This window comes from Beta vulgaris, chromosome 2 (genome assembly GCF_026745355.1).
Source record: "Beta vulgaris subsp. vulgaris cultivar EL10 chromosome 2, EL10.2, whole genome shotgun sequence".
Taxonomy (NCBI): domain Eukaryota; kingdom Viridiplantae; phylum Streptophyta; class Magnoliopsida; order Caryophyllales; family Amaranthaceae; genus Beta; species Beta vulgaris.
Window position 1 is genome coordinate 41,054,829 of NC_079203.1, and position 19,765 is coordinate 41,074,593.

Consider the following 19,765-nt stretch of genomic DNA (forward strand, 5'->3'; position numbering starts at 1 on the left):
CGAGTTTACCATAGACTTAGTTCCTGGAACTGCACCTATATCTAAGGCACCTTATAGAATGGCACCTCCTGAGATGAGTGAGTTAAAGACGCAATTGCAAGAACTTTTGGATAAGGGTTATATCAGACCTAGTGCATCGCCTTGGGGAGCTCCTGTTTTGTTCGTGAAGAAAAAGGATGGGAGTATGAGATTATGTATAGACTATAGGGAGTTGAATAATGTTACCATCAAGAACAAGTACCCTTTGCCTAGAATAGATGACCTATTCGATCAACTAAACGGAGCTAGTGTGTTCTCGAAGATTGACTTACGTTCAGGATATCACCAGTTGAGGGTAGCTGATAAGGATGTACCTAAGACTGCTTTTAGAACGCGTTATGGTCACTACGAGTTCACTGTAATGCCATTTGGGTTAACAATGCTCCTGCTATATTTATGGATTTGATGAATAGAATCTTTCATGAGTTTTTAGATAAGTTCGTAGTGGTTTTCATCGATGACATTTTGATTTATTCGAGGAATGAAACCGAACACGATGAACATTTGAGGATTATCTTAGAAACCTTGAGGAAGAACCAATTATATGCCAAGTTCTCTAAGTGTGAGTTTCGTTTGGAGAAAGTAGCATTCTTGGGTCATTTTGTGTCTAAGGAAGGAGTCTCTGTAGATCCTGCTAAGATTCAAGCTGTGAGTGAGTGGCCAACTCCAAAGAGTGTGACTGACATTAGAAGTTTCTTGGGTTTAGCTGGCTATTATAGGAGATTTGTGAGGGATTTCTCAAGATAGCGAGACCTATGACGAATTTAATGAAAAAGGAGACCAAGTTTGAGTGGAATGAGAAGTGTGAGGAAGCCTTCCAGATCTTGAAAGATCGTTTAACCACTGCACCTGTCTTAACCCTACCTGATGGAATGAGGGATTTGAGGTCTATAGTGATGCTTCGAAGAATGGTTTGGGTTGTGTATTGCAACAGAATGGGAAGGTAATAGCTTATGCATCGCGTCAACTGAAACCTTATGAGGCTAATTACCCTACCCATGATCTAGAGTTAGCTGCCATAATTTGCATTGAAGATTTGGAGACATTATCTTTATGGGGCAACCTGCAAGATATTCACAGACCATAAGAGCTTGAAATACATATTTACCCAAAAAGACTTGAATATGAGACAAAGGAGATGGCTAGAGTTGATTAAGGATTACGATCTAGACATCCAGTATCATGAAGGGAAAGCCAATGTGGTGGCTGACGCCTTGAGTAGGAAATCGAGTCATAGCTGAGTACTTTGATAGTTCCTGAGGAGTTGTGTAGAGATATGCAAAGGTTGAACCTAGAAATTTTAAATCCTGGGGAAAGTGAGGCAGACTCAGTAATCTTTCTTTGGGAGTGTCAATTTTCGATGAGATCATTGAGGGTCAAGTTGGGGATGAGCATCTAGATAAGATAAAAGAGAAAATGAAGCAAGGTAAGAGTAGACTTCAAGATTCATGAGGATGGGAGTCTAAGGTTTAAGGGACGGTGGTGTGTACCACAGAAGTGTGACGACCTAAAAGACGTCTTATGGATGAGGGACATAATACTCCGTATTCTGTGCACCCTGGGGGTGACAAATTGTATAAGGATCTTAAGGTGATACTGGTGGCCGAACATGAAACGAGAGGTAGCCGAGTATGTGTCTAAGTGTCTAACCTGTCAGAAAGTGAAGATAGACCATAAGAGGCCCATGGGGACAGTCCAACCACTAGAGGTTCCTGGATGGAAGTGGGATTCGATTTCTATGGACTTTGTGACTGCCTTACCCAAGTCGAGGAGTGGAAATGATACCATTTGGGTTATAGTGGATAGACTGACCAAGTCCGCTGTTTCATACCTATTAAGGAGACATGGAAGAAGAAGCAACTCGCTACAACCTATATCAAGCATGTAGTGAGATTGCACGGAGTCCCAAAGGACATTATTTCAGACCGTGACTCTAGATTTCTATCTAAGTTTTGGAAGAAGGTCAAGCAAACCTTGGGACAACATTAAAGATGAGTACCGCCTTTCACCCTGCGACCGATGGTCAGACTGAGCGGACTAACCAAACTATGGAAGAATGTTGCGAGCTTGTGCTATAGATTTTCAAGGAAGTTGGGAGGACCAATTAGATTTGATTGAGTTCTCTTACAATAATAGTTACCATGCGAGTATCAAGATGGCACCTTTTGAGGCGTTATATGGTCGGAAGTGTAGAAGTCCCATTTGCTGGAACGACTATAGTGAGAATGTAGTTTTGGGGACAGAATTCATTGAGGAGACCGTCAAGAACGTTAGATTGATTCAGGCTAGAATTCAAGCTGCGCAAGATAGGCAGAAGAGTTACGCAGACTTAAAGCGGCGCGAAGATGAGTTCGCTGTAGGTGATAAAGTATTCCTGAAAGTATCACCCACCAAAGGCTTATGCGATTTGGGAAAAAGGGCAAGCTGAGTGCTAAATATGTAGGCCCATATGAAATTTTGGAGCGCATTGGGAAAGTAGCTTATAGATTGGCATTGCCAATGGAGTTTGAAAAGATGCACGATGTGTTTCACATATCCCAATTGAAGCGCTATATCCCTGATGAGCGCCATGTGTTAGAGCCTGAACGAGTGCAGATAGATAGTAGCCTCACTTATGAGGAAAGACCTGTCAAGATTCTCGACAGGAAAGTGCGTAGTACGCGTAACAAGGATGTGCATATTGTCTGTTGGAATAATCGGTTCGCAAAGGCAGAAAATAAGCTTTCAAATACTGTGCCGTGATAGGAGATCACTGACTTGAAAGCGATTACGGCCCGACACTGGTGGTTATCGATCTTGGCCGGAATGCTCCCCAAGGTTAACACAGTAGCTCAGAATGCCACCACTAGCAAACTAAGCTTTAGAGAATAGCACGAAAACCCAGGAAGAGAGAAGAGAAGAGAGAAGAGTGTTTGTTGTTTTTTTTGTATCTCTGACTGAACAGAATGGCTCTGATTTTATAGGGAAGAATCAAGCCAAAAACGGATAGTAATCAAGACAGAAATCAATGGGCGGATAATTAGGGATTGCCATGAATACTGTAACGGTAAAACGTTACAGAATTCCAACGGCCACATACGCGTAGCTCCCGGGTCCAAAACTTTAGTTAAGTTAAGTTTATTCCCAAAGCCAAAGCCCAAGGCCCATGGCCCATGGCCCATGGCCCATGGCCCATGGCCCATGGCCCTGCCGGTCCGGGCGGGCGGCGCGCGCGTGTGTGATAGCAAGCCCAAACCCAACATATCATCCAACCACAAAAGCATCTCTAGTCACAACTCAATAGATGGAAGGAGGGAGGAAGTATATAAACATGAGAAAACTCCCTCCCACAAGCAATGTGGGACAAACAAGAAAATGAGCCAAGGCTTTTCCAAGCCTTAACTCCTACAATCCCCCACAAAGGATCAGAAAAGCAAAAGAAATTCCTGGGTAAGGAAAGGAAAGTACTTAAGCACCAATATCTTTCGATTTGAATTGATGCATAGTGAAATGAGGCAACAACTTACTATCTAGTGAGTGAATTACTCTTGAACTCACCAGAGTTCCGTTGAGACCCCCACAACACATACCTACCTTAAGATCGTGCAATCTCCGCGATACATCACAAGCGCTTTATAGCCATGCGCATTCCTTGGGTCTAATAAGTGCTCTAGAAAGACAGCCCAGTCTTTCATAGAAGGCGGCTTAACCTCCACACTTACGTAGGTAGTCCATCAAGTGTTTCTCAATAACACCACCCCGAAGGGATATGGAACTATTAAGAGCAAAATGCTCAACCTCTCAATGTATATCCATCAAGTGCGTCTCAGAAGCACCACCAATAGGCTATGGATAAAAGCACTACCATGTGTCATAGGGATGGAAATGTAGTGCAAGTTAAGATTTCATGGCTTCGTTTGACCACAAACGGGTATCCACCATAAGATCTCAACTAATGGGCTTTAGCCCCATCCCCTCGACGACTCTAGGACAACTCTCCTAGATAACCCCTTAGTAAAGGGGTCTGCAAGATTTCTTTCGGACCTCACATAGTCCAAAGAAATCACCCCATTTTTCAGGAGTTGTTTGACGACTCCATGTCTGATCCGTATGTGTCTCTTCTTACCATTGTAGATACTGTTCTTAGCAACACCAATGGCTGCTTGAGAATCACAATGAAGAGAGACAGGTGAACTCTGTCCACCCCTAATGGAACATCAACAACAAGTTTCTCAACCATTCAGCTTCTTGCCCTGCCAACTCGAGGGCAATGAACTCAGACTCCATGGTGGAACGTGCTATACAAGTCTGTTTCGAAGACTTCCACGATATAGCACCACCACCAAGGGTAAACACATAGCCACTAGTTGAACTGATCTCATCATTACCAGATACCCAGTTTGCATCACAAAATCCTTCAAGAACAGCAGGAAATTTAGAATAGTGCAAACAAAAATCAACAGTTCCTTTTAGGTATCTGAGAAGACGATGAAGGGCACTCCAGTGTTCATTACTAGGGTTATGTGTATATCTACTAAGTCTACTCACTGCATAAGCTATGTCAGGTCGAGTACAGTTCATGAGGTACATCAAACTACCTATGATTTTCGCATATTCACTTTGAGAGACACTTTCACCTAAGTTCTTGGTCAAATGAATACTAGAATCATAGGGAGAACTCACTGGAACAACATCAAAGGAATTAAACCTTTTAAGCACCTTTTCCACATAATGAGACTGGCTAAGGGAAATGCGACCGGAGACTCTCTTAAGTCTGACTCCTAAAATCACATCAGCTTCCCCCAAATCTTTCATCTCAAATTTTGAAGACAAGAAAAGTTTAGTATCATTAACCACCTTTAAGTTGTTACCAAAAATCAGCATGTCATCCACATAAAGACATATAATCACACAATCTGATCCTATCAATTTTGAATAAACACAAGAATCAGAATTGTTTACAATGAAACCATTTGACACCACAGTACTATCAAATTTTTCATACCATTGTTTTGGTGCTTGTTTGAGACCATATAAGGACTTCCTCAATTTGCACACTTTATCTTCTTGACCTAACACCACGAAACCCTCAGGTTGAGACATGTAAATCTCCTCCTCTAAGTCACCATTCAGGAAAGCAGTCTTAACATCCATCTGATGTATAACTAAGTCATGAATAGCAGCAAGAGCAAGCAGGGTCCTAATAGTGGCTATCTTAGTCACAGGAGAATAAGTGTCAAAGTAGTCTAGTCCTTTCCTCTGAGTGAAGCCCCTGATGACAAGCCTAGCTTTAAACCTCTCGATAGTTCCATCAGGTCTCAATTTCTTTTTAAAGATCCACTTACTATCTATGGTCTTTGATCCCTTAGGTAAGTCAGTCAACTCCCAAGTAGAGTTAGACACTATGGAATCTAACTCGCTCTTAATGGCCTCTTTCCAAAAACTGGCATCCACAGATCTCATTGCCTCATCAAAGGTCTTTGGGTCCTCTTCTATCATGAAAGCATAAACTAGTTCATCACTCAACAAGTCAACACAAGAACTTTCAGATAGAAAAGCAGTAACAAAATCAGAACCAAAGTCTTTTGCTACTCTAGGTCTCTTACTTCTCCTAGGCTCATCTACGACAGAGGAACTACTAGCATGCATGTCAACTGAACTACTACTCAAAGTCAAATCAGCAGGAGTATCACAAGTAGGTAGAACATCATGCGTAGAACAAGTAGATAAATCAACAGCAGGAGAAGAACAAGAAGGCACAGATGCAACATCACCTTTTTTCAAAGGAAACACATGTTCAAAAAATTCAGCATCTCTGTACTCACAGATAGACCTATCACTCAAAGACATGAATCTATATGCAGCATGAGCATAACCAATGAATACAGCATCAAAAGTCTTAGGTCCTATGTTTGACTTTTTATAGTCAGGAAGCCCAACTTTGGCTAGACACCCCCACACTCTTAGAAAACTCAAGTTTGGAGGATAACCCTTCCATAGTTCATAAGGGGTCTTATCTAATCTTTTGTGAGGAACTCGGTTAAGAACATGACAGGCTGAAAGAACAGCTTCCCCCCACATTTCATCAGGCAACCCAGAACTTACAAGCATAGCATTCATCATATTTTCAAGGACCTATTTTTTCTTTCAGCTATACCTTTTGTTGGGGTACATAAGGAGCACTAAGTTCATGAATGATTCCCAATTTCTCACAATGGTCATTCCAAGAGAAGTTCTCATATTCTCTACCCCTATCAGACCTAACCCTCTTGATTTTCCTATCAAGTTGGTTTTCTACCTCGGCTTTATACTTCAAAAAAGCTTCCCCTGCCTCACTTTTGGTCTTCAGAAGGTATAACTTAGTGAACCTCGAGTAATCATCAACAAAGGAAATATACCAGAATTTTCCTCCTCTACTTCTAGTGTTCTGAAAGTCAGCTAAGTCTGTATGAACCAATTCTAGAAGTTGGGTGGTCCTTTGAGTCACAGTTTTGCAAGGTTTCTTGGTAAATTTTGCTTCAACACAAATAGGACACTTAGAGAACTCGGTTGAGGACAGATTAGGAATCAATTCTAAGGTTCTTAGTCTCTTAATAGAAGCAACATTCACATGTCCTAATCTACCGTGCCATAAATTTAAAGACTCAGCAATATAAGCAGAACCACAAACAGTTTTATTAATAGCAGATACAGAAGAAGCAACATTTAAAATAAACAAACCCCCACTCAGATACCCTTTCCCCACAAATTCCCCACCACGAGTCATTACAACCTTGTCAGCCTCAAAAACAATTTTCAAACCAGCTTTGTTTAACAAGGCACCAGACACTAGGTTACGACGCATAGTAGGAACATACAAGACATTTGAAAGGGAGAGGGTTTTTCCAGAGGTAAGTTTTAGAGTGACCTTTCCATGTCCAAGCACTCCAGCAGTTGCTGCGTTCCCCATGTAGACGCACTCACCTCCTGTTGCATCCTGGAAGTCATGGAGCAGCTCCTTGTTCGAACAGAAATGCCTTGAAGCCCCGGTGTCCAAAATCCAGTCAGAACGATTTTCGACCAGATTTGCTTCAACAACCACAGCAGCAATAACTTCATCCGAAACCGCAAGGTTAGCTTGAGGAGGTTCTTTTTGGACAGAACCTTGGCGTTGAGGGCATTGGTAAGCCTTATGATCAGGCTTTCCACACACATAGCATACAAAAGTCTTCTTTTGAATCTTACCACTTGGTTTGTTCACTTTTCCTTGCTTCTTACCCTTGTTGAACACCTTCTTACCCTTACCCTTGAACTTGTCAGAACCTGGCGCAGCAGCAGATTCCACCAGATTGGCTTTGGTAACATTGACAAGAACCGAGTCCTGATTATCCTTGATTCGGTTGGCCTCTTCGATCCTCATGTGACTGATTAGATCCTGAAGAGACAGGAACTCTTTCCTATGTTTCAGATTGTTACGGAACTCCCTCCAGGAGGGAGGAAACTTTTCCAGCAGAACATTGGCCTGAAAAACCTCACAAATTTTCATGTCCTCATTTAAAACATCAGCACACAGATTCTCATAGACATGAACTTGGTCCATGACAGGTTTGTCATCAACCATTTGGAAAGCCAGCCACTTTCCTACAACGTATTTCTGTTTCCCAGCATCATCAGCCCCATATTTTTTCTCAAGGGCCTCCCAAATCAGTTTGGATGACTTATGAACCATGAACAAATCAAACAAATTATTAGTCATCAGATTAAGGAGATGGAAACGAACTGTTTTATTATCTTTTTCATATTTCAGAATTTTATCCTCATTCTGTTTAATGACAGCAGCAGAAGGAGAATTTGAATCAGCAGTAGCCGTAATGGCAGTGGGACAGTCACTGAACAAGACATAGTCAATATCCAGTTGCTCGAAAAACATAAGAAGTTTTTGAGCCCAGCGTTTGTAGTTATTTCCATCAAGGGACTCAAGTTTGGACAGGTGAGCCATTGATTTGGTTGAACTTTCTGCCATTGCAAATATTCGTAATCGCTTTCAAATTGTTGGAATAATCGGTTCGCAAAGGCAAAAATAAGCTTTCAAATACTGTGCCGTGATAGGAGATCACTGACTTGAAAGCGATTACGGCCCGACACTGGTGGTTATCGATCTTGGCCGGAATGCTCCCCAAGGTTAACACAGTAGCTCAGAATGCCACCACTAGCAAACTAAGCTTTAGAGAATAGCACGAAAACCCAGGAAGAGAGAGAAGAAGAGAGAAGAGTGTTTGTTGTTTTTTTTGTATCTCTGACTGAACAGAATGGCTCTGATTTTATAGGGAAGAATCAAGCCAAAAACGGATAGTAATCAAGACAGAAATCAATGGGCGGATAATTAGGGATTGCCATGAATACTGTAACGGTAAAACGTTACAGAATTCCAACGGCCACATACGCGTAGCTCCCGGGTCCAAAACTTTAGTTAAGTTAAGTTTATTCCCCAAAGCCCAAAGCCCAAGGCCCATGGCCCATGGCCCATGGCCCATGGCCCATGGCCCATGGCCCTGGCCCGGTCCGGGCGGGCGGCGCGCGCGTGTGATAGCAAGCCCAAACCCAACATATCATCCAACCACAAAAGCATCTCTAGTCACAACTCAATAGATGGAAGGAGGGAGGAAGTATATAAACATGAGAAAACTCCCTCCCACAAGCAATGTGGGACAAACAAGAAAATGAGCCAAGGCTTTTCCAAGCCTTAACTCCTACATTGTCAAAGTTCTTTGGTCTAACCACGAGTCAGAAGAGGCAACGTGGGAAGCCGAAGAGGATATGAAGAAAAAGTATCCAGACCTATTCCTTGAGGTGAGTTACGAGGGCGTAACTCGTTTTCTTTAAGGGGGTAGAATGCGATAAATTTCGCGTTTTTTTTGTCTATTTTATGACATTTTCATGTATATGTATGCCTATGTTGGGCAATTTGCACATGTTAGTGCAAAAGAAGTAGAGTCTCCGCATAAGAAAAGTGTTCATAAGTGACACAAGTGTTTAAAAATGGGAAAGTGCACCGAGGCACTATCTTTTCTTCAAAGATTTTCGAAATGATGAGTTCAGACTTTCGAAAACAAGAGGGTTTTGTGTTAAGTTTCGGGACGAAACTTCTTTTAAGGGGGGTAGACTGTAATCCCCCACATTTTTAAAGGATTTTCATAAATATATTAAGTTATTTATGTAATTATATTAAATCCAAATGAGTTTGGAAAATGATTTGACTTTTAAAAAGGGTTGACTATTTTAAAAGTCAACTAAAAATATTTTTCTAAGCTTAATAAAGTTTGTAATATTTTAATTAAGCATGTTTTAAATAAGAGTTTAATTATTAAAAGTATATTTGAAAAGAAACTTAATGGAATCGAAAGCCCAAAAGAAATAAAAAGGGAAAGGATAATTTGATGACTAAAGTCCTAACAAGCCCATCTTGTTAGTCATCAAAGTTTAATTATTGAATTCCTTTTCCTAAGCCCAATAGGATTAGCCTATTGTTTTAATTATTGAATTCTTTCTTTTTCCTAAGCCCAATAGGATTAGCCTATTTAAATATCCTAAAACCCGAATTTTTGCCCTACACTTATTTTCTCTCTCCTCACTTGCACGTGACTTTGAGTTTTCTCTCCCCTCACTCGACATTTTCTCTCTCCTCTTCCTCTTGAGCGTGACTTCCATCTTTTCTCTCAAAAATCGTTTCTTCTTCGCTAAGTAACGTTTCTTGTCGAACAAGAAACGTCACAAACCTTTTCTTGAAGCCGAAAACAGTGCTGCCGCCGGTTCCTTGCTGCTGTCCTCAGTCCGGCGCCCTCCTTACTCCTCTTATTTTGGTTGTTTTCTTCTCCTTTAAGATTCCATTAAAGTTCTAATTTTTATTGTTATTTTATTTTATTGCATGATGATTTGAGTTATTATTTTTATTATGAAATATGTATTTTTCGGATCATATGTATAAAAGAAAATTTTCAGATTTATTATTTTTAGTTATAATCATGAAAGATGTGATTTTTAGGGTTTTAAATCACTAGAAATCGCATATTTAGAGTATGAATATGATTTTTGATTGGAATACGATTTTTATATTCATTTAAAATATTTTCAGAAGGTTTAGAAAATTTTATAGTTGCTGGAAATTCAGAAAGTTAATATTTTAAGGTTTTTAATGGTTTTTAGTCACTAGAATAGTTTATCTATACTAGGGATTAAAAATTAATGAGAGTTTAAATTATAAAAACGATTTTTAAAGAAGTTTAGAAGGGTTTGGGACGTTTTAAAGTTGTTGTATTTTTTTTAGTACAAGTATTTACTCGATTTCTTGGTTGTTTTAGGCGGAGAATTCACTGTAGGGGACTTTTAGTGCTTAAAAGTGGCCTACCGTTACGTTTATACGAGGTACGTACATAGTCTACGTGCTAAATGATTAGAAACATGCTTTAGGGATGTTTTTAATATGTAGTATCATGTATAGGACCTTGTAGTTCATATATATGATTTACTGAGATGGCTTTACATGTTATTTGCTTGTATGCTACATGTAAACTAAGAATATGTTTAAGTATGACTTGTTTGTATGGAAGTTTGATGCAAACAATAATTTCATTTGGTATTAATTCGTAGGTGGATTAATTTGAGTAAGTTGGAATCATGGATTCTTTGAGTTTATTAATTTATCTTATAAGAACCGAGGATCTTATTTGGTAATTTTGAGTTATACCTATATAAAGGTACAGTTACTGTTGGCTAGGTTCAACAGGCAAGTTAGTAAAGAATAAAAGAAGTTAAAAGAGTCTTGGATGCTAAGTTGTGAACACTTATTAATTCTAAGATTAAAAAGGAGTTTTGTGATGTTATGTGATTAGTAGTTGTGAGTATTATGTGCTTGGTTGGTGTCAACACAAGTATAAAATGAATTCAACGTAAAGTGAAACGAGAATAGGTTATAGACTTTAGACTGGTGCACGTCTAGAGTTGGACACTAAGGGTTGGAGTACATAGTCCGCTGTGATATGTATTCTCGAGGTTGGATTGATCACCATTCCTCTTTAGTCTAAAGGTTCCTCGATATCGTAGGTCATTCTGGTTTGCGGAGTCATGACCGTATTCCTATTTCAGAAAAGTCAACTCGTCCCAATAACTATTCCATTTAAAGAAGAAATAAAAGTTAGAGTCTAGTTCAGTAAGAGTCATCTGTAGTTGTTATGTTATTATTATTTTATTCTACAAGTTGTGTTGTAGTATCATGTTTAGGATTGTTATTGTCTGATATGTAGTACTCAGCTTTGCTGATTACGTGCTTGTCTGTGTTTGTGATCATGGCTTTGCCTATTGATCCTGTGGTGATCCTTCGGGGGAGCAGAGTCAAGAAAGCATTGACATTACAGGTTCGAAGATGCATACCATTGGGGAATCTGGAATGGAGAGGCTGTAGTGATAGTAGTATTTGAGTTGTTTCTAGAAGTTTATATTTTCAGACTTTAGCTTTGAGTTGGTGTGTTTCAGTTCAAACATTGTTTGACTCTTATTTCATGAGTTTAATAAAGTTGGTTTTGTTTTAGTAAGTTTTCCGCTGCAAAATTCTGAGTAAGCCGAAACGTTTTCACACGGGCGATAATGCCTGGGTAATTCTCTAGATTTGTGGTAAAAGTATTTTCTAGAAAGAGAGAATTATCGGGGTGTTACAGTCATTGTGAGTGAGACCACTGATTTCACATCATTTGAGTGGAAAGTTGGTTACAGATTTGCCAATAGAGAGTCATTTAAGAAGGCAGTAGCAAAGTTTGCAATCATTCAGGGTAGGAGCTTGAGTTTTGTCACAAGCAACAAGAATAGGCAACAAAGATTGGAGGTGAGGTGCTTGGCTGGGTGCAAGTTCAGATTGTATGCTTCTTGGGACAATAACAAAGAGAGTTTCATAGTTAAGTCTGTAGATTCAGGCCACATTTGCAACAAGAATATGGAAAAGAACAAGCAGCTTAAATCCACATGGCTTGCTGCACGGTTCATTGAAATTTTCAAGGCCATGCCTCATTGGCCTGCAAAAGAAATAATGGACACTGTGAAAAGGGCATATAGGGTCTTAATCAAAAAGGATGTGGCATATAAGGTTAAGTATTATGCCCACAGGATGTTATATGGTAGTATGCAAGAACATTACAACAAAGTAGCAAGATATGTTGAGGTTTTGAGAGAATGCAACCAGGGGAACCACATTGCACTAGTGACTGATGACAGTAAGAAACCCCCTGTGTTTAAGAGGTTGTTTGTGTGCTTTGAGGGTTTGAAGAAGGGGTGGATAGAGGGTTGTAGAAAAGTTTTATGTATTGGTGCTTGTTTTTTAAAGACTTTTCTTGGAGGTCAACTAATGGCTGCAGTGGGAAGGGATGGGAATGATCAGATGTTCCCTGTGGCTTGGGCAGTGGTTGAGGGGGAGAATAATGATTCTTGGGATTGGTTCATGCTACAACTACGCAATGGTACAGGACTTGCAATCATCTCAGATGAACACATTGTAAGTAAACTGACACTTGTAGTTTTGTACTTGTACTTAATTAATTTAACTAACACTTTTACTAACACTAACACCTAATACATTTTCTTGTGTAGTCTATCTTGAGCTCAGTGAAGAAGGTGCTACCAAATGCTGAACACCGCCATTGTTCAAGGCACATTTTCTCACACTGGCATAGATCATTTGAAGGGGATGAGATGAAAGTACTGCTTTGGAGGGCAGTGAAGGCCTACAACATGGCTGATTACCATGATGCATTGGATGAGATGGAAAAGGTAAATCCTGATGCAGTCATTGGATTTAAGAGCTATGATCCTAAGACCTTTCATGAAAACACAAACTAAGGTTGATGTCACATTGAATAATTTAGTTGAAACACACTAGTAGAATAAATGCTATTTGCTGCGGTGATATTGCTGCGGTTTTACCTATACGCAGCAATATAACACGCAAAAATAAATAAAAAATAAAAATTGACAATATTGTTGCGGTTCCCACCCAAAACCGCAGCAATATTGTCTAACGGTTACCATTTTAAAAACATGTGGGGCCCCTTACTGCTAATATTGCTGCGGTTTCCTAGTAGGACCGCAGCAATATATTAAAAAAAATATTTTTTTAATATATTGCTGCGGTCCTACTAGAAAACCGCAGCAATATTAGCTGTCAATTACCCATAAAAAAAAGGTTCTTTCAGCGCTCAAAACTTAGGTTTTTTTTGAACATTTTCTCCTCTCACCCTCAGTCTCTCTTCTCTCTCTCATCCTCTCAACCCCCTCTTCTCTCTCATCTCTCTCAACCCTCACTTCACGAAGCCGGCGACTTCACGAAGCCGGCGACTTCACATAGCCGGCGACTTCACGTAGCCGACGAAGCGACGAAGTGACGAAGCCGACGAAGCGGACGCGATGAATTTGTGGATGAATTTCCGGCGACGACGCGATGAATTTGTGGATGAATTTCCACGAAGCCGACGAAGCGGACGACGCGACGAAGCCGACGAAGTGGACGACGCGACGAAGCCGACGAAGCGGACGCGATAAATTTCCACGAAGCCGACGAAGCGGACGACTTCCTTCTTCGGGTTTTTTTTCGTTTTTGTTTTATTTTTGTTTTTTTACATTATTTAGATGAATTTCGTCCCTTTCAGATCTGAATTTTCGAAGTTGTGGATGGGTTTTGTTCGAAGTTTTGTCCATTTCAGATCTGAATTTTCGAAGTTCCTTCTTAGATGAATCTCCGGGAAAGAACATACGGCTAGATTTGATTGTTTTCATTATCTTTGTTTCTTAGATCTGATTGTTTTCATTATCTTTATTTTCTTTGTAAGTTGGTACAATTATAATTTGGTACAGTTTTTTATTTAGATTTTACTGCATAATATAATTTTCTGGTTCTTATTGTTAGTTTTATCTATTGTGAATGAGAAGTGATGTGGGTTTCATTTTGATTTTGGTTTCTATTAAATGATATAATGCTCATTTGTAGATGGATTTGTTTTCGGGTTTTATTTTTCAAATCTTATGGCAAAATGCAAAAAAAAAAAAAAAAAAAAAATTTCTTGTAGGACCCTATTGCTGCGATTTTGGGCTAAAAACCGCAACGATATTATCTCTCAGTCACCTTACTTTTCGCCAAAAAATTCATATATTGCTGCGGTTTGGCCTAAAAAACCGCAACAATATTGGTATATATTGTTGCGGTTTAAAACCGCAGCAATATTATTAATACCTATTGCTGCGCCCTTAATTGCTGCGCGCCCCAAAACGCAGCAATAGGGCACTTTTTAACCGCAGCAAGTAGCCTTTATTCTACTAGTGACATTCAATTGTTACATTATAAATGCCAGAACAAAACACATAATTTACATGTTAGAAGAAATTAGGACATCACTAATGCAAAGGCTTGCTGTGAAGAAGCAAGAAATGAAGAGAGTGACTGGAAAGTTGTGTCCTAGGATACAAACCAAGCTAGAAAAAAACAAAGAACTAGCAGCCCAATTGTAACACCCCCAAAATCCATACACGTCTAACGCTACGTCGCATCGACTTTGGGAGTGTTACCGCCGCGATGGAACGCAAGGCATAATTAGAAATACGGTAACTCAAACTCATTGTCTCAAAACCAAATTGCAGCGGAATAGAAAATGTAAATACAACTCGGGAATCATAGATGACCCCTCTTTATTCAATCTCAAACCATTTAACAATGTTCTATAAAGTTCAGTAATACTTGAACCAAAAGTTTAACTTCAAACTACAGACTAGCCCCCTTATGCTTGATATCATGCAGCAGCACCAGCTCACCTAGTCTGCTCCCCATTGAAGTGTCAATGGTTCATCACAGGTCAACAAACACATAATAACACACAAAGTCAGCTATGCTGAGTACGTAATGAACCATTGAAACTAAATGAACATAAATGATGCACACCTTACAAACTGCTATAAGAAACCACATCATCTCACATTCTTTATTCTTTCATTATTTGGCATCGAACGGGCACCGTCATCTTACTAGAATCATACGGGCTACTGAATCCTTAATAGACAACTTGGTCTATTAGATGAAATGCAAATACGGTTTTGTTCCGTCTCACACCCATCACCTTAGTATGCATACCCCCAAGATCGAACGGAACCTTCCGCCTACTTGAGTTATCAAAATATAAGGACACTACTGTCGTCACAGTAGGCCTGTGTAGGAGTGTAGAACAAGTCCCACACTCCCCCCATTGTTCTATACTTGTAGGAAATCCAACTACAAGCTATTGCCATAATCTTCTTTTACTATTAACTATTCTTTTTATAACTTTAAGGAGTCATTTATATGCTCTCTTAATTACCAAACTCAATCTTATCTCTGGTAACACTCTCGTTACTCTATAGATCAGATTAATAATGCTGATGTTACACTACGATAAACTTCGCATTTCAATGCAACATATTTCAATGCATCATATTGATTTCACGTTATAAACGTCTAACCAAACAATCACAATCAGATGTTCCCTATCATGGTACTAGGTTCCAATAAAATGAACTGCAACCTAATCATGATACTAAACTTGAAAGTAAACTGGTACGCGTACGTACCTTGTAGCGGAGAATTTTCGTTGACTTAATTGAACGAGCCGCTTATGAAATTGGGACCTAAATCGTTAAAACAAAGCTTTAGTGTTACGTCCTTGATAACACTAACAACTACTACGTACTAAGACCATAACGATCTAACGATTCGAATTAAGCGATAGTTAAAACCTTATTCCAGAACTTTCGTTATAATTCTAATCTAGTGGATTTAACGTCTTTTAGAAGTCAGAGTTAGTGAGTAACTAAGTTAGTTAGTAACCTTAGTCCACTATTTTACCAATCCAAAAAGGGTCATAAGTCCAACCTGTCTTATGTCCAGAAGTTAAGTCATATGTCCAAAAGTAAGTCATGTGTCTAAAAGTAAGTCATATGTCCAAAGGATAAGTTCCATGTCCAAAAGGTAAGTTCCATGTCCAAAAAGGTAAGTCAGGTTCCATGAAACAGGTCACTCATGAAACGATAATAACTTTAACTAATAATAGAACACACTTTTCTTACTTTCAACTTATTCCAATTACAAACCTAACCAGAATTTTAACTTAAAAACAGAATAATAACTTAACTAGTTAAACAATCTAATAATTTACTAAACACTCTAATTACTAATTATTAATTACAAACCTTACGTAATTACGAAAACTGTAAATATAAATAATAAAACTGATATAACAGGTCAAGTGCATAATAGGTTTATACCACTGACTCGCCGACGTCAAACTCCGGCAATGAAGCTCCGGTGGCCTTCGCTCGCCACACAGCCACACTCGAGACCCTCTTCGGTTCGCAGGCGCGCACAGCAGCGACGCACTACTTCGCTTGCTCGCACAACAACGCACACACACGACACCACGCGACCCTCGTCGCAGCACGGTCTCGCACGACACCCTCGAACGTCCTTCGCACAACCCTCGCACGACCCTCGAACCTCTTCGCGCAACACTCGCACGAACCACGACACTCTTCGCACACAAAACCTCTAGCAAAACCCTCGACAAACTCGCACAAAAACTCGACCAAACCCTCGACGAATTCGCACCAATCTCTCGACCCTCCTCGCCTGCGCACCCTCCGCGCGCTCGAACCACAACCCCCTTCGCACCCCTCGACGATTTCCGAGAAAGAACACGGCAAGGGAGACAAAGAAAATGAGGAGAACAGCGAGAGAGAGGGAAAAATCTGAGGGAGAGAGAGATTCGAGAGAGAGAGAAAGAAAATTCTGGGAGAGAAAGAAAGAGAGAGAGATCGGCTGAGGAGAGAGAGAGGAAGAGAAAAGTCGGCTGAGGAGAGGGAGAAGAAAGGGTTTAGGGTTTTCTGAAATTCCCTCTCCTTTTCTTTTTATACTCCCTTCAAAAAGTAGTAACCCTAGGTCAAGTAAAGATCAGGTTACTCTTTTAAAAACTCCGAAAATTTCCAAACCAATTCATATTAACAATAATTTATTCCTATTAATTTGTAAATAAACTAAAATACCTTTTTATTAATTCTTTATACTTTCTTAATTAATACGAAATTACTACTAAAAATACGGAGTATTACACCAATGCACTGTGGTCCCTTCAACAGTTACTGTTTTTCAAGTTAGCTACTACATGGATGTGTTGGAGGTTGATTTAGGTGCTAGAACTTGCACATGTAGGTATTGGGACTTGACTGGGATCCCCTGTGCCCATGCTATTTCTTGTATTTTTTTTCTTCATAAAGATGCTGAGGACTTTGTGTCTGAATGGTATCACAAGGATACATATTTGAAGTCATATGTTGGTAGTATCCCCCCTTGTGTTGGTGAGAGGCATTGGCCTAGGGTCCACCTACCATTAACTCCACCTCCCATAAAGATAGGTCCAGGCAGGCCCAGGAGAAATAGAAGGAAGGACCCCTATGAGAATCCTAAAAAACCAGGGAGACTAACAAAGCATGGGGTCCAAATGAGTTGTAGTATATGCAAGGAAAAATACCCATAACAAGAGGAGATGTCCCAATAAGGACAGGGCTGTGGAACCACCTAATAAAAGGCAGAGAGTTAACAATGAACAGCCCCAACCTTCCTCTCATTTGAATGTTACTGCTGAACCAACAAGGACTGGAATAAATGAAAGGGTCATTAGAGGAGGAATGGGAAGCAGGGGTGGTGGAGGAAGGGGCAGCAAGGGTGGTGGAGGAAGGGGCAGCAGGGGTGGCAGGACTGGAACTAGGGGAGGAAGAGGAAGAGGAAGGAGTGCATCTCAACAGGTATGACTCAATCATCCTCTTCATTTACTTCACTTTGCTTGGATTTAGGAAATTCACCCCTTGCTTGTTTTCTTGTCAACAGATACCATCTGGGGTTGGATTGTTTATTGCACATGATGGCAGTTCATTCTTGAATGTAAGTAAACAATGCATCTTCTTGTTTTTTTTTTTTTGTTAAGTACCCCCTTATGCTTTACTAATTATTCTGTTTTGTAGGCCCCCACTCAACAAGGAGGTCCAATTGAGATCACACAAAGCTCAACCACCTTGGCTGATGGATGTCCAATTGGAAGTCAAGCATCAACAGCTTCCTAGTTAGATATGTTTAACAACTTGTAGTGCAATTGAGGAACACCTTTTTTTTGGGAACACTTGAATGTATTGATTGATAACTAATATTTCATTGCAAGCAAGTAAAAGCTAATCAAGGACTTCATTTCATTTCTTCATTGCAATGGTTACAACATGTTCCAAATCAGTGCATAACTACAACTTCTAAAAAATCAACAAGAAAACAATGATGAAAACTACCCATGACAACACTAATGCAGTAGTTGCAAATTTTTCCCCTTTCCCATGTTTTGACTTCTCAACATTCAGTAGTAAAATTACATTCTTCAGTTCTTCATTTGCATCCTTCAGGTTCATTTTCTTTAATTTGGTCTTGTCCAACCTCATCTTCACATCTTCTAATTTTCTTTCAAAAGCTACACATTCGATGCATATGTTATCTTCACCATCAACATCATCCTTCCATCGAAAAAAATGGCGTTCTTCATTGTTCTACAATAATAGAAAATTTCAGTTTCCCCTAAAACCCCCAATAAGTGTGCGAAATCAAAATATTGCATAAATTAGGTTTACTTACTGGCCACAAGGAGCACCCATAAAATTATTTCCCTTGATTCTTCTCACTCCTTGCAGTCCTCAATTTCACAGCCAAATTGTGGTGGCACTTAACTGTATAATCTCTTCTTCCGTTAGAGAGCTTCCTTGAAGTGGTGGATGAAGCACCCGACATTTTCGCTTAAACAAACTGGAAGGGGGATTTTCGCAAAAACAAACTGAAAGAAGAAAGAAGAAGGAAGAAGGAAGAAGGAGGAAAGAAGAAAGGGGGGTGGGGGGGTTCATTAAAAATCACGTGAGAGTCACGTAGTTTCTCTTACCTGCTACAGCAGGTTAACCCTTCCAAAGGTCTGTTAGTTTCAAACATGTGTTAAAGTTAGGACTAATATTAATTAATTAATAGTTGGGACTGATATAGAAGATGTCCCATAGTTGGGACTGTTTTTATCAATTTTTCCTATATTTTAACCCAATTTTAGTTTCTCTCTCACACTTTTCGGTTCTCTCTAATTTTTTTATTCTCTCTCGTACTTTTGGACTTCCTACTTGGTTCTCCTCCAAAGTGAAATGAGTAAACTAAAAAGAAATGAAGGGAGTATCTGTCTCTTTTTAATTGCTAGTTGATAAATTCTGTTTTTTTTTTTTACAGTTTTTCAGGCACAACTTCAAACCTTAATATCTTAAGTTTTGTAGAAGACAAAATTATAAAAATTATATATTTGGACTATACACATTAAGATGAATAAAACAAGATCCCGCATGACTGTGTTTTTCTTTACATATACAAAACTAAATAAGGTCAAAGTTGTCATGTTTATAGTGTTCACACACAATATAGCGATTACAAAAAGACATACACTGCATGTTTGGTTAGTGGTACTAAATTGTAGTAATGGTAATGATTTCTAGTGTAAGTTTGTGAAGACATTTCAATGTCAACATCCATGGTAATGACAATATCCTGTTTCGCAAATAGAGTTTAGCTGTTAGAGGTTAGAGTTTATTGTTAGAGTTTTAACTTTTTGTTCAACAGATTTGATTGTTGATTTGATAACTTTTTTTT